The sequence below is a fragment of the Onychomys torridus genome, chromosome 6, assembly GCF_903995425.1.
Source record: "Onychomys torridus chromosome 6, mOncTor1.1, whole genome shotgun sequence".
NCBI classification, from domain to species: domain Eukaryota; kingdom Metazoa; phylum Chordata; class Mammalia; order Rodentia; family Cricetidae; genus Onychomys; species Onychomys torridus.
Window position 1 is genome coordinate 70,030,549 of NC_050448.1, and position 10,136 is coordinate 70,040,684.

At 46.2% G+C, this 10,136-nt stretch overlaps 1 protein-coding gene across 3 annotated transcripts in view; it reads right to left on the bottom strand.

Moving 5' to 3' along the window:
• The window catches only part of Gabpb2 (GA binding protein transcription factor subunit beta 2), a 33,324-nt gene extending 24,383 nt beyond the window's left edge, over positions 1-8,941 (bottom strand). For 2 of the 3 annotated variants that reach the window (XM_036189524.1, XM_036189526.1), the window contains exon 1: positions 8,579-8,941. The gene's annotated coding sequence lies outside the window, so the exon portion shown is untranslated. The remainder of the gene's footprint in view (positions 1-8,578) is intronic. The other variant, XM_036189525.1, reaches the window with a different exon arrangement.
• Between the last annotated feature and the right edge of the window lie 1,195 nt (positions 8,942-10,136).

Sequence of the window (10,136 nt, forward strand, 5' to 3'; positions counted from 1 at the left end):
AAGATATGATCTCTCTACAAAATCCTGGCTGTCTCTGAGACTCACTCTGTAGACCAGGCTGGCCTTGAACTCAGAGATCCACCTGCCTCTGCCTCCTAAGTGCTGGGACTAAAGGTGTGCACCACCACGGCCTGGCCAGGGACTTTAATCTGCTGCTGTTATTTCTCCTCTATGTGGTGAAGCAGAGGAGTGAGGTGGACTTGGTACCAGGCTCTTGAGAAAGCCTGGCCCTTAGACATTTTCTCCCAGGCTTTGCCTTTTATAGTTCTGAGCGGTTTCAATTCTGTTGAACTATCTGAGTTACTTACTATACTGCTTGTATGTTAGGGCCTTGTCAAGTTCTTTTTGTCATGTATGTATGTATGTATGCATGCATGCATGTGTGTTCTGTCTGCATATATGTCTGTGTACCACGTGTGTGTGTCTGGAACCCAAGGAGGCAAGAAGAGGCACTGGACTCCCCCAGAACTGGGGTCACGGTTCTCAGTCACCATATGGGTGCTGAGACTCAAACCTTCCTTCCAAAGAGCAGCTAGTGCTCTGAGCCACTGAGCCACTCAGGCCTTGACAATCTGAAAGCCTTTTGAAGAAATCTGCAGTTTGGTAAAAAGGTCTGGAAATCTACACATGATGGCTAAAATGTGTCAGTCTTTTGTGGCTGTTCTCTGTTGACCATTTGAGACAAAAAGACAAGCATGCTGAGGACTCTACTGTGATTGGGTACCCAGGACTCTACTGTGATTGGGTACCCAGGACTCTACTGTGATTGGGTACCCAGGACTCTACTGTGATTGGGTACCCATGGAAAGAGCATGCTGAGGACTCTACTGTGATTGGGTACCCAGGACTCTACTGTGACTGGGTACCCATGGAAAGAGCATGCTGAGGACTCTACTGTGATTGGGTACCCATGGAAATGTGAAGTTTGTACACCTTGATGGCCCCTTGGGAAATTCCACCTGACTAGTCTGCTGTAAACTCATGGGCAGAACTTAATCTTTCTGTAGAGTTCCTGAAAAGTAACTGCAGCGCGGCCCTGGCCCTTCATTTTCCACTTCTCATTTGAGTGTACTGTTCCTGTTTCTGACATGCCTGCTTTAAAGGTGCATATCTGTAATGTCAGTGTGATTATGTGAGCACAGATTTGGGAGCTGGCCTTTGTTGTTGTTTTTAATTCCTTTGAAAGGTAAACTAAAATACAAGACTTAGTAGCTAACTATATAAACTGGGACTGCCCTCTCTCTCCCCAAGGTCTCACTGTGTAGCCCTGGCTAGCCTGGAACTCACTATGGACCAGGCTGACCTTAAAATCACAGAAATTCATCTGCCTCGGCCTCTGCTTCCTAAGTGGGCACTAGATTTTAAAAATCAAGTTTACATAGGACTTCACTTCTGTTAGACCGAACTAAAGTGTTAACTAATTGAAACATTACTTTGAGTGTCCTCTCTACCGGAATGAAAATCTGATGTTTTCAAATGTTAATTCTGGAAACAGCCTAAGAAAAAATATTGTTACACGATTTACAAGAAATGGCTGATCTTCTAAAAGAAATGCTTTAAAGAGATATCTGAAATACTTACAGGAAGTAGAGATTATGTATTTAAGATAACATTCATTGGAGACATAAAAGTTTAAAATGACAAACTGTCTATCAGATAAACAGATTTTCATCAAGATTTCTTTTTAAAACAAATTTGAGAAGAAATTAAGTTTTACACTTTGATGTCTAGAGTACCTGAAAAGTACTCAAAAGGACACCAAAAAAGCTATTCCTGTGTTTGACAAGGGTTTTCACATAGCCCACACTAGTCTCTAACTTGTCCAAAGGGGGTGGGCCTTAAGCTTCTGACACCCCCCCCCACTCCCCCACCCCTCACCCCCAGCCTCTACCTCCCAATGGCTGGAGTTACAGCTATGTGTCTCCACACTCAGTTCTGCAGTACTGAGCCCACAAATTTGTTCACGCTAGGCAAGCACTCTACCTATCCAGCCTCATAAAGCCCCATAAAAATCCTTCGTGTTGACCGAAATACCTCTAAATAATGCACATTAAAAAATCCTTTTGTGGGGTTATTGTTATGATTTCCTTTTTCAGGACTATTTCATCTTTTTACATTTACTAATTCTGTGTGTGTGTACATGAGGAGGTCAGAGAACAACTTGCTGAAGTCAGTTCTCTCCTTCCACCATATGGAACCCAGAAATTGAACTCGGGTCCTCAGGTTTAGTTGCAAACGATTTACCTGCAGTTTTCTCAGCTCATAAACTTCCCTTTCATGAGGGGAATTACAGGAGCTGCAATCCCTTCATCAGTACCACTGAGCATTTGAACTTCTGCGTAAGCTTACTCTACATGTAACAAAAAAGGTCTCTGCCATTCTATCTGAGGGAGGCTCTGATGCCTTGTGTTTGAAGGATGGTTACATTTAAAAATATGTTGTTGGCCAGGTGGGGCTGGCGCAAGCCTTTAATCCCAGCACTCAGGAGGCAGGTCCAGGCAGATCTCTGTGAGTTCGAGGCCAGCCTGATCTACAGAATGAAATCCAGGACAGGTACCAAAACTACACAAAGAAACCCTGTCTTGAAAACCGGCCTGCCCCCCCACCAAAAAAAAAAGTAAAGGAAAAAAAATGTTAATTGCTCAGAAAAAAAAAAAAAGTTTGTTTGTTTTTTTGGTTGCTGTTTTGAGACAGGGTTTCTTTATTATCTAGCTCTGGCTGTCCTGGAACTTGCTCTGTAGATCAGGCTGGCCTTGAACTCACAGAGATCCATCCACCTGGTGCTGGCGCTGGGATTAAAGGTGTGCGCCACTAGATCTGGTTCTCAGAAAATTTCTAAACTGCTTTTGCTTGCAATTTTAAAATGTAAATATAAAACATACATTTTAGGATTGGCTTGTATATAGAGATATTTTTGCATGATTTCTGGGCTTTGATTCATATGGAATATACATATATTTTCTGAATGTCAAAGTGGACTAATTTTGCTATTAGCCTAGTTGCTAATAAAAAAATACATTTTGTTGTAATGCTATGAATGAGGCTATTATATTTTTATCTTTTTAATATTTACTTTTAAAGTTGTGTGTTCCTGGTATCTGTGGGTATGTGCTCTTGGAGGTCAGAAGAGGGAGACAGTCCCTCAGAATTGTAGTTATAGGTGGATTTGGGCCGCCTTATTTGGTTGCTAAAAACCAAAATCAGCAAAAACAGTACAAACTCATAACCACTGAGCCATCTCTTCAGTCCAGAGATTTTATACCAGCAAGATGGCTCAGCACATAAGGAACTTACCACAAGCCTGACAGCTAAAGCTCCATCCCAAGGACTCACACGGTGACCGGAGAGGGCAGGGTCCTGAAAGTTGTCCTCTGACCTCCACATGAATACTGAAGGATGTACACTCCCACCCTCAAATCAATCTATCAGTTAATGTAATCTTTTTAAGACGATAAAGAGATGGCTCAGCAGTTGAGGGACGCACTGCTCTTTCAGGAGCTCCAGTTTGGGGCCTGTAACTCTCTCCATGGGACCAGCACCCCTCTTACCTCCACCCACACACCCACACACGACATAATTAAAAGTCAATAAATACTGGGGCTGGAGAGACGGCCTGGAGAGGAAAAACAGCTGCTGCCCTTGCCGGGGACCCGGGTTCAGTTCCCAGCACCCACATTAGGCCTCTTACAACTCCTTGGAACTGGAGTTCCAGGACATCTGATTCTCTCTGCGGTCTCCATGAGCACTGCATGCACATGGTGCACATACAGACAAGCAGACACATGTACACAGGTATAGGCAGAGGCAGATGGATCTGTGTCCAGGCCAACCCAAAGCTACATGTGAAACCCTGTCTTAAATTTTTATTTTTCTGAGATGGAGTTTCTATGTGTCAAAGAATTTCACTGGCTATCTTACATGTTGACAATCCAGATATAATGCACATTGCATAACACAGAACACTTAGCGGTCCCTTTGCATGTTCTAAATTTACATGTATTTAACTCTTCAAATGTCTATGTAATATGTAGGTTCCACTCTGCATATTTTAGTCACAAATACAGAGCATGTCAGATGTACTAAAATCACCTTAGAATAATTGCTTGCAAAGTGGTCATTTAAAGACATAAGGGTTGGGGATTTAGCTCAGTGGTAGAGCACTTGCCTAGCAAGCGCAAGGCCCTGGGTTCGATCCTCAGCTCAAAAAAAAAAAAAAAAAAAAAAAAAAGACATAAACAGAAACTTAAAGGAACTCTGATTTTTTGCTAAGATTTTTGTTTGTTTGTTTCTTTCTTTCTTTCTTTCTTGAGACAAGGTTTCTCTGTATAGTTCTGACTGCCCTGGATCTCATAGTCCATACTGGCCCTGAACTCAAAGAGAGCCCCCCACCTCTCACACTGCCTCCCAAGTGCTGGGATTAAAGGCATGTGTCACCACTGCTAGCAAGATAATATTTTTTCTTTTTAAAGATTTCTTTTCAACTCTAATCCCAGCACTTGAGGGGCAGGGGCAAGTGAATCTCTGGGTTCAAGGCCACCCTGGTCTCCAGAGCGAATTCCAGGACAGCCCTTATGAACACTGGCTGCTCTTCCAGAGGGCCTGACTTCAATTCCCAGAAACCACATGGTGGCTCACAATCATCTGTAATGAGACTGCCCTCTTCTGGCATGGAGGCAGACACGCAGGCAAAGCACTCCTACATTAAAAAAAATTATAGCTGGTTGGTTTTGGTGGCTCACACCTTTAATCCCAGCACTTGCGAGGCAGAGGCAGGCGGATCTCTATGAGTTCGAGGCCAGTCTGGGCTACAGAGTGAGTTCCAGGAAAGGCGCAAAGCTACACAGAGAAACCCTGTCTCAAAAAACAAAAGCAAAATTTACGTATATTAATTAATTTTAAAAGATCATTACTGTTCAAATAAAGAGTATGTCATTTGGTTGATCCTGCTCTTTGAAACCTTGATCTCCATCTACTGGCCTCAGAATGAAAGTATTGTTTTTACCTATGAAACACACACCAGAAATGAGTCTGTGGCTGCTGTCACTAAATCACATTTGTGAAGGTCTAACATTGGATTTTGTTGGTGTGGTAGACCTAGGGAACTAAAGACTCCAAATTTTGCTTAATGAGCACAAGCTGAGCTGCTATATAGAAGATTTCTGTAGTTCTGTGTAATGATTACCAAATGTTGCTGGCTCCTTTACATGTTAGCTGTATTTATATGTCTGATGTACTATATTAGCTAAGATGCATGGTTTAGGATCTATGCTCGGGGCCAAGCTAGAATTGTTAGTGGTGCTTCCTTTTCCCAGACCTGTGCTCATGTGCTCCTAACTGTACTGACTAGTTAGTTGCTTTAAACAAAGATAATTAGACATGCCCTAACACTGCGCACTCCAAGCAGCGCTTCTAATAATTAAAAGGTATTGGGCGCTGACCACTTAAGTAAGAATATACCTATAAACAATACTTATTTTCAAGCTAGTTCTCATTAAACATACGCTCTTGTTGGTTGTGTTTTTGTGAAGCTTTTTCTTTTTCTTTTTCTTTTTTAAAGATTTATTTATTTTATGTATACAGTGTTCTGTCTGCACGTATCCCTACACACCAGAAGAGGGCACCAGATCTCATTACAGATGGTTGTGAGCCACCATGTGGTTGCTGGGAATTGAACTCAGGACCTCCGGAAGAGCAAGCAGTGCTCTTAACCTCTGGGCCATCTCTCCAGCCCTTGTGAAGCTTTTTCATTGTTGGATGCTAACATCTGTAGAAGTACAACCTCAACAAAACAAAGTGAGAAGCAGCATATCTGAGATGCTAGGGCTGCCCCCGCAGGAGAAAGAGAACTCCCAAACAAGATCTAAAGCCATTCCGTCTATAACTCTTATCTGCTTAAAATTAACTATGAAGGTTTTATTAGTACTAACCCTTGACACCTGTCACTCTCCCAACACGGGGTCAGATCAGAGCACTCTGAACAGATCATTATGGTAAGAGGGACAGCTGAGATCAACAACTCTATCAAAGCTGTCTTCACAGAAAACTGTTTCGAGACAAGCATGGTGAGGGGAGAGCGTCAAAAGACAAATGAAGTCACAATGGGCATGATGACATTTGCCTGGAATGCCAGCACTCTGGGAAACCCGAATCAGGATGATGGTGAGTTGGAAGTTGCCTACGTGTCACAAAATCCCCTTTCAAACCAACGAGGGAGCAGAGTTACCAGTGCTGGACCTTCCAAAAGAGCCACTACCCAGAGCTAGGGAAATGGTTGTCTTTTTTGTCTTTAGACACAGTTTTTCTGTGTACCCCTGGCTGTCCTGGATCTCCCTCTGTAGCCCTAGCTGTCCTGGAACTCACAGAGATCCACCTGCCTCTGCCTCCCGAGTGCTGGGATTAAAGGCGTGCGCCACCACCGCCCGGTTAAGGGAAACCAGTTCTTATATTTGGTTATCCATGGGAATGTCTTCCATCCTTGGTTCCTCCTTGTATTCTGGGAAAATGGTCTAGAAACCTGTCCTTTGTGGCTCTTTGCTGTGCGCCCGCTCCTGATTTAACTGGAAGTACCTACCTAAATTAAAATGCACCTACAAATAACAGTATTTGGGGGACCAGTGAGATAATACAGTTCAGTGGGTGGTCTGCTGCTAAGCCTGATGACCTTGAGTTAGATCCCCAGTTTCCACATCACAGGGAGCTGAATCTCTAGGTTGTCTCTGACCTCCACATGCACGAATGTGTGTACATGCACACACACACACATAATAAAATTTTTTAAGTAAAATAAGAGCATTGTGGGAAGGGTCGTGGGTCATTCTTCCAGCACGGCCACACCAAGGCTGTGTGAACCCTAAGACTAGGGAGTAACATGAGCAATTAAAATTCATTTATTGATATGTATGCACTTCTGTGGTATTCACTCACCACAGCGTGAAGGCCAGAGGACAACCCATAGGAGTTGGTTCTCTCTTGCTCCTGTCTGTGAGTCTTAAGGATCAAACTCAGTCAGGCGTGGCAGCTTTTATCTACTAAATTATCTCATTGGCCCAACCTAGACAATTCCAACGCTCAGAGCTCTACAAAGGGGGCTACTCTCCTTTATAGGGTGTGCCTCACAGGAAATCTGGTCTAATCAGTATCCTAAGACCCTTTTTTCTTTCTTTCTAGTCCCTCTGTGCCAGGGATTGAATCCAGGGCAACAGGCATGCTAGACACACAGCTACCCCCGAGCTACACCCCAGTCCTGTCTCCAGGGGATCTGCAGGTGAATAAAACACCAAGCAAGCAGAGAACTATTTTGTGTTTTGTTTTGTTTTCTCATCTGAGGCACAAGTAGCACAGGCTGGCCTTGAACACCTGGATCCTTCTACCTCTTCTCAAGTGCTGAGTGTTGGGATTACAGGCGTGTGCCACCATACTTAGTTTTAAGGACTTTCAATAAATGTTTTAATAACCATGGAGTGCCTGAGCACTAGACAAAGGGCTCCACGTCCAGAAAGTAATCACTTGTGTTTATCCAGCAATTTGGGTGTGGTGGTTTACTCCTCCTTATCAAAGCACGAACAAAAACACATTACAGTCTCCCGCGGTGGCGCAGGCCTTTGATCCCAGAGAGTCAGAGGCAGGTGGAGCTATGTGAATTTGAGGCCGGCCTGGCCTACACCTCTGTAATCCTAACACTCCAAGGGCTGAGGCAAGAGGACAGCTGCAAGGTGGTCATTCTGAGCTGCTTAGTGAGCCTCAACTATTTACGCCAGAAACTACAGAAAAGCCTTTACAGGAAGTGGGAGGCAAAGGAGATGCCTCGAGGAAATCTGAGATCAGAAGCACACTAATGGGAAAAAACAGCAATTAAAGAATTCACGGTCTAGCCGGGCGGTGGTGGCGCACGCCTGTAATCCCAGCACTCCGGAGGCAGAGGCAGGCGGACCTCTGTGAGTTCGAGGCCAGCCTGGTCTACACAGTGAGATCCAGGACAGCCTCCAAAGCTACAGAGAAACCCTGTCTCGAAAAACAAAACAAAACAAAAAAATTCTATGGATAGTTTCATTCCTTTTTTTGAATTGCATGGGCCCCCACTGGGCGGCCAGCTGTTCAAACATCTGTGTAAGAACTGGATCTAAGGCCACGACGGCTCTCGTTCAGATTATGAACTTACTAAAGGCTTCGCGTTATTACTAAACCCAGAAATACAAAGTGTCCGCATCCTCCTCAGTCAAATACCCGTCAGCTCTTCACACCAGCGCTCTGTCTGCCAAACACGGGCGCCAACTTGCAAGAGGGAGCCCCAACGCTGAGGCTCGCCGCAGCCTGGACCTCTGCTCCACGCCGCCCCCTGGTGGTCACCTCCGTGGCCTTGGCTTCCCGCAGTCCGGCTCCCCAGCCCCAGGTCTTCCACCCACCCCCTTCACCTCCTTCCAGTCCCCTCCCCTTCCTCCCGACGGCATCCCCTTCCTCTGTGTCCCGCTGCCCCGGCTGCCACCCCCGCTCCGGCAGTCTGCCGGCCCGCGCCCACGGCTCACAGCCCCTTCCCCGGCGGTCCGGGCGCTCCGGAACCCTGCGTCTCCTTCCCCCTCACCTCGTCCCGAGCGCTGCCGGCTTCGCTCTCACTGGGCCCGCCAGTTTGGTCCCGTTCCTTTCTCTAGTGAAAGACTCCTTGCCAGTGGCCGTCACTTTTCGGCCTTTTCACATATGCATATTTGGGGGACCTTTACCCCCCCCCTCGCGGAGAAATGGAGGCAGTAAAATGGCGGACCCGGAAGTGGAGACCCGGTGACTATGCCGCCTGGCGGAGGAATCTGAACGGGATGGGTTAGAAAACCCATTTTGCCCTCCGGGCAAGACGGTAACGCACCTCGGAGGCCGACTGCTTCCTACTGAGGACCTCTTGAGCTGGGAAAGCGTGTGCTGAGGGCATCCTGAACGGGACTACTTGGCGAGGCGCAGGATCACTGATTACGTGGCTTACGTGAGGCATAGTTCCGGCAGGGGACGGGCCGAGATGGTTAGTTTTGGCGCCAAGGCGTGCAGGGAGACTCGGTCCCCGGTGGGTGTCTGCAGAGTGCGCTCTGCCTACCCCCTGGTTCTCCGCGGGGCTAGCCTGAGGGTTGGAGGGGGTCTGCTTCCTGTCTCAACCTCGGCGAGACGGTTCGGGACATCCCTGGACGTGCACGTGAGCCGGACACCTGCCCGACCAGACACCTGGCCACTTGTAGCCTGAATATAGAGATTTCCAAGGGGAGAGAAACTTAAAACTTTTGGGGGCGGCTGGAAGAGGATGAGGCATGAAGTTGCATATCCTTTAAGTCACTTCATATACCAGCTTTTCTTGGTTTCTACTCATCAGGTTAAATGATGAATGGACTGAGGGAAAAAAGCCCTTCAAAAGTCAGTAACAGATAGCCCGGCGGTGGTGGCGCACGCCTGTAATCCCAGCACTCGGGAGGCAGAGGCAGGCGGATCTCTGTGAGTTCGAGGCCAGCCTGGTCTACAGAGTGAGATCCAGGAAAGGTGCAAAGCTACACAGAGAAACCCTGTCTCGAAAAACCAAAAATAAATAAATAAAAAATAAAAATCAGCAACAGACAAGCCTCTAATTGAGGCAGAGAGATCTTTGAATTCAAGGTCCAAGTTCCAGGCCCCAAATTTAAACAAGGTGGACATAGTGGCACCCCTTTAGAGGCAGGTGAATCTGTCAGTTCAAGGCCAGTCTGGTTTACATAATGAGTTCCGGGACAGCCAGAGCTAGTGAGACTAAGCCTCAAAAAAATTTTAAAAATGAAGAAACAAAATACAAATAAGTCAAAAATAAGTTAAGAATGGGCTGGGGTGCTGCTGGGCATTTTTGATCACGCCTTTAATCCCAGCACTCTGGAGGCAGAAGCAGGCGGATCTTAGTGAGTTCCAGGTCAATCCTGTCTACAAAGCAAGTGTCCAGCCAGAACTGTTACACAGAGAAACCGTGTCTCGAAAACAAAGAAAGAATGGGCTGGGGATGTGGCTTGGGGTGTAGGAGCACTGGCTGCTTTTTGAGGGACTCCAGGAGGGCCTTGTAAATACCTGGCAAGCACTCCTACCACTGAGCTACATCCATCCCAAATCGGTCTTCCCCCAAGTCAGCATCAGAAAGACAAAGG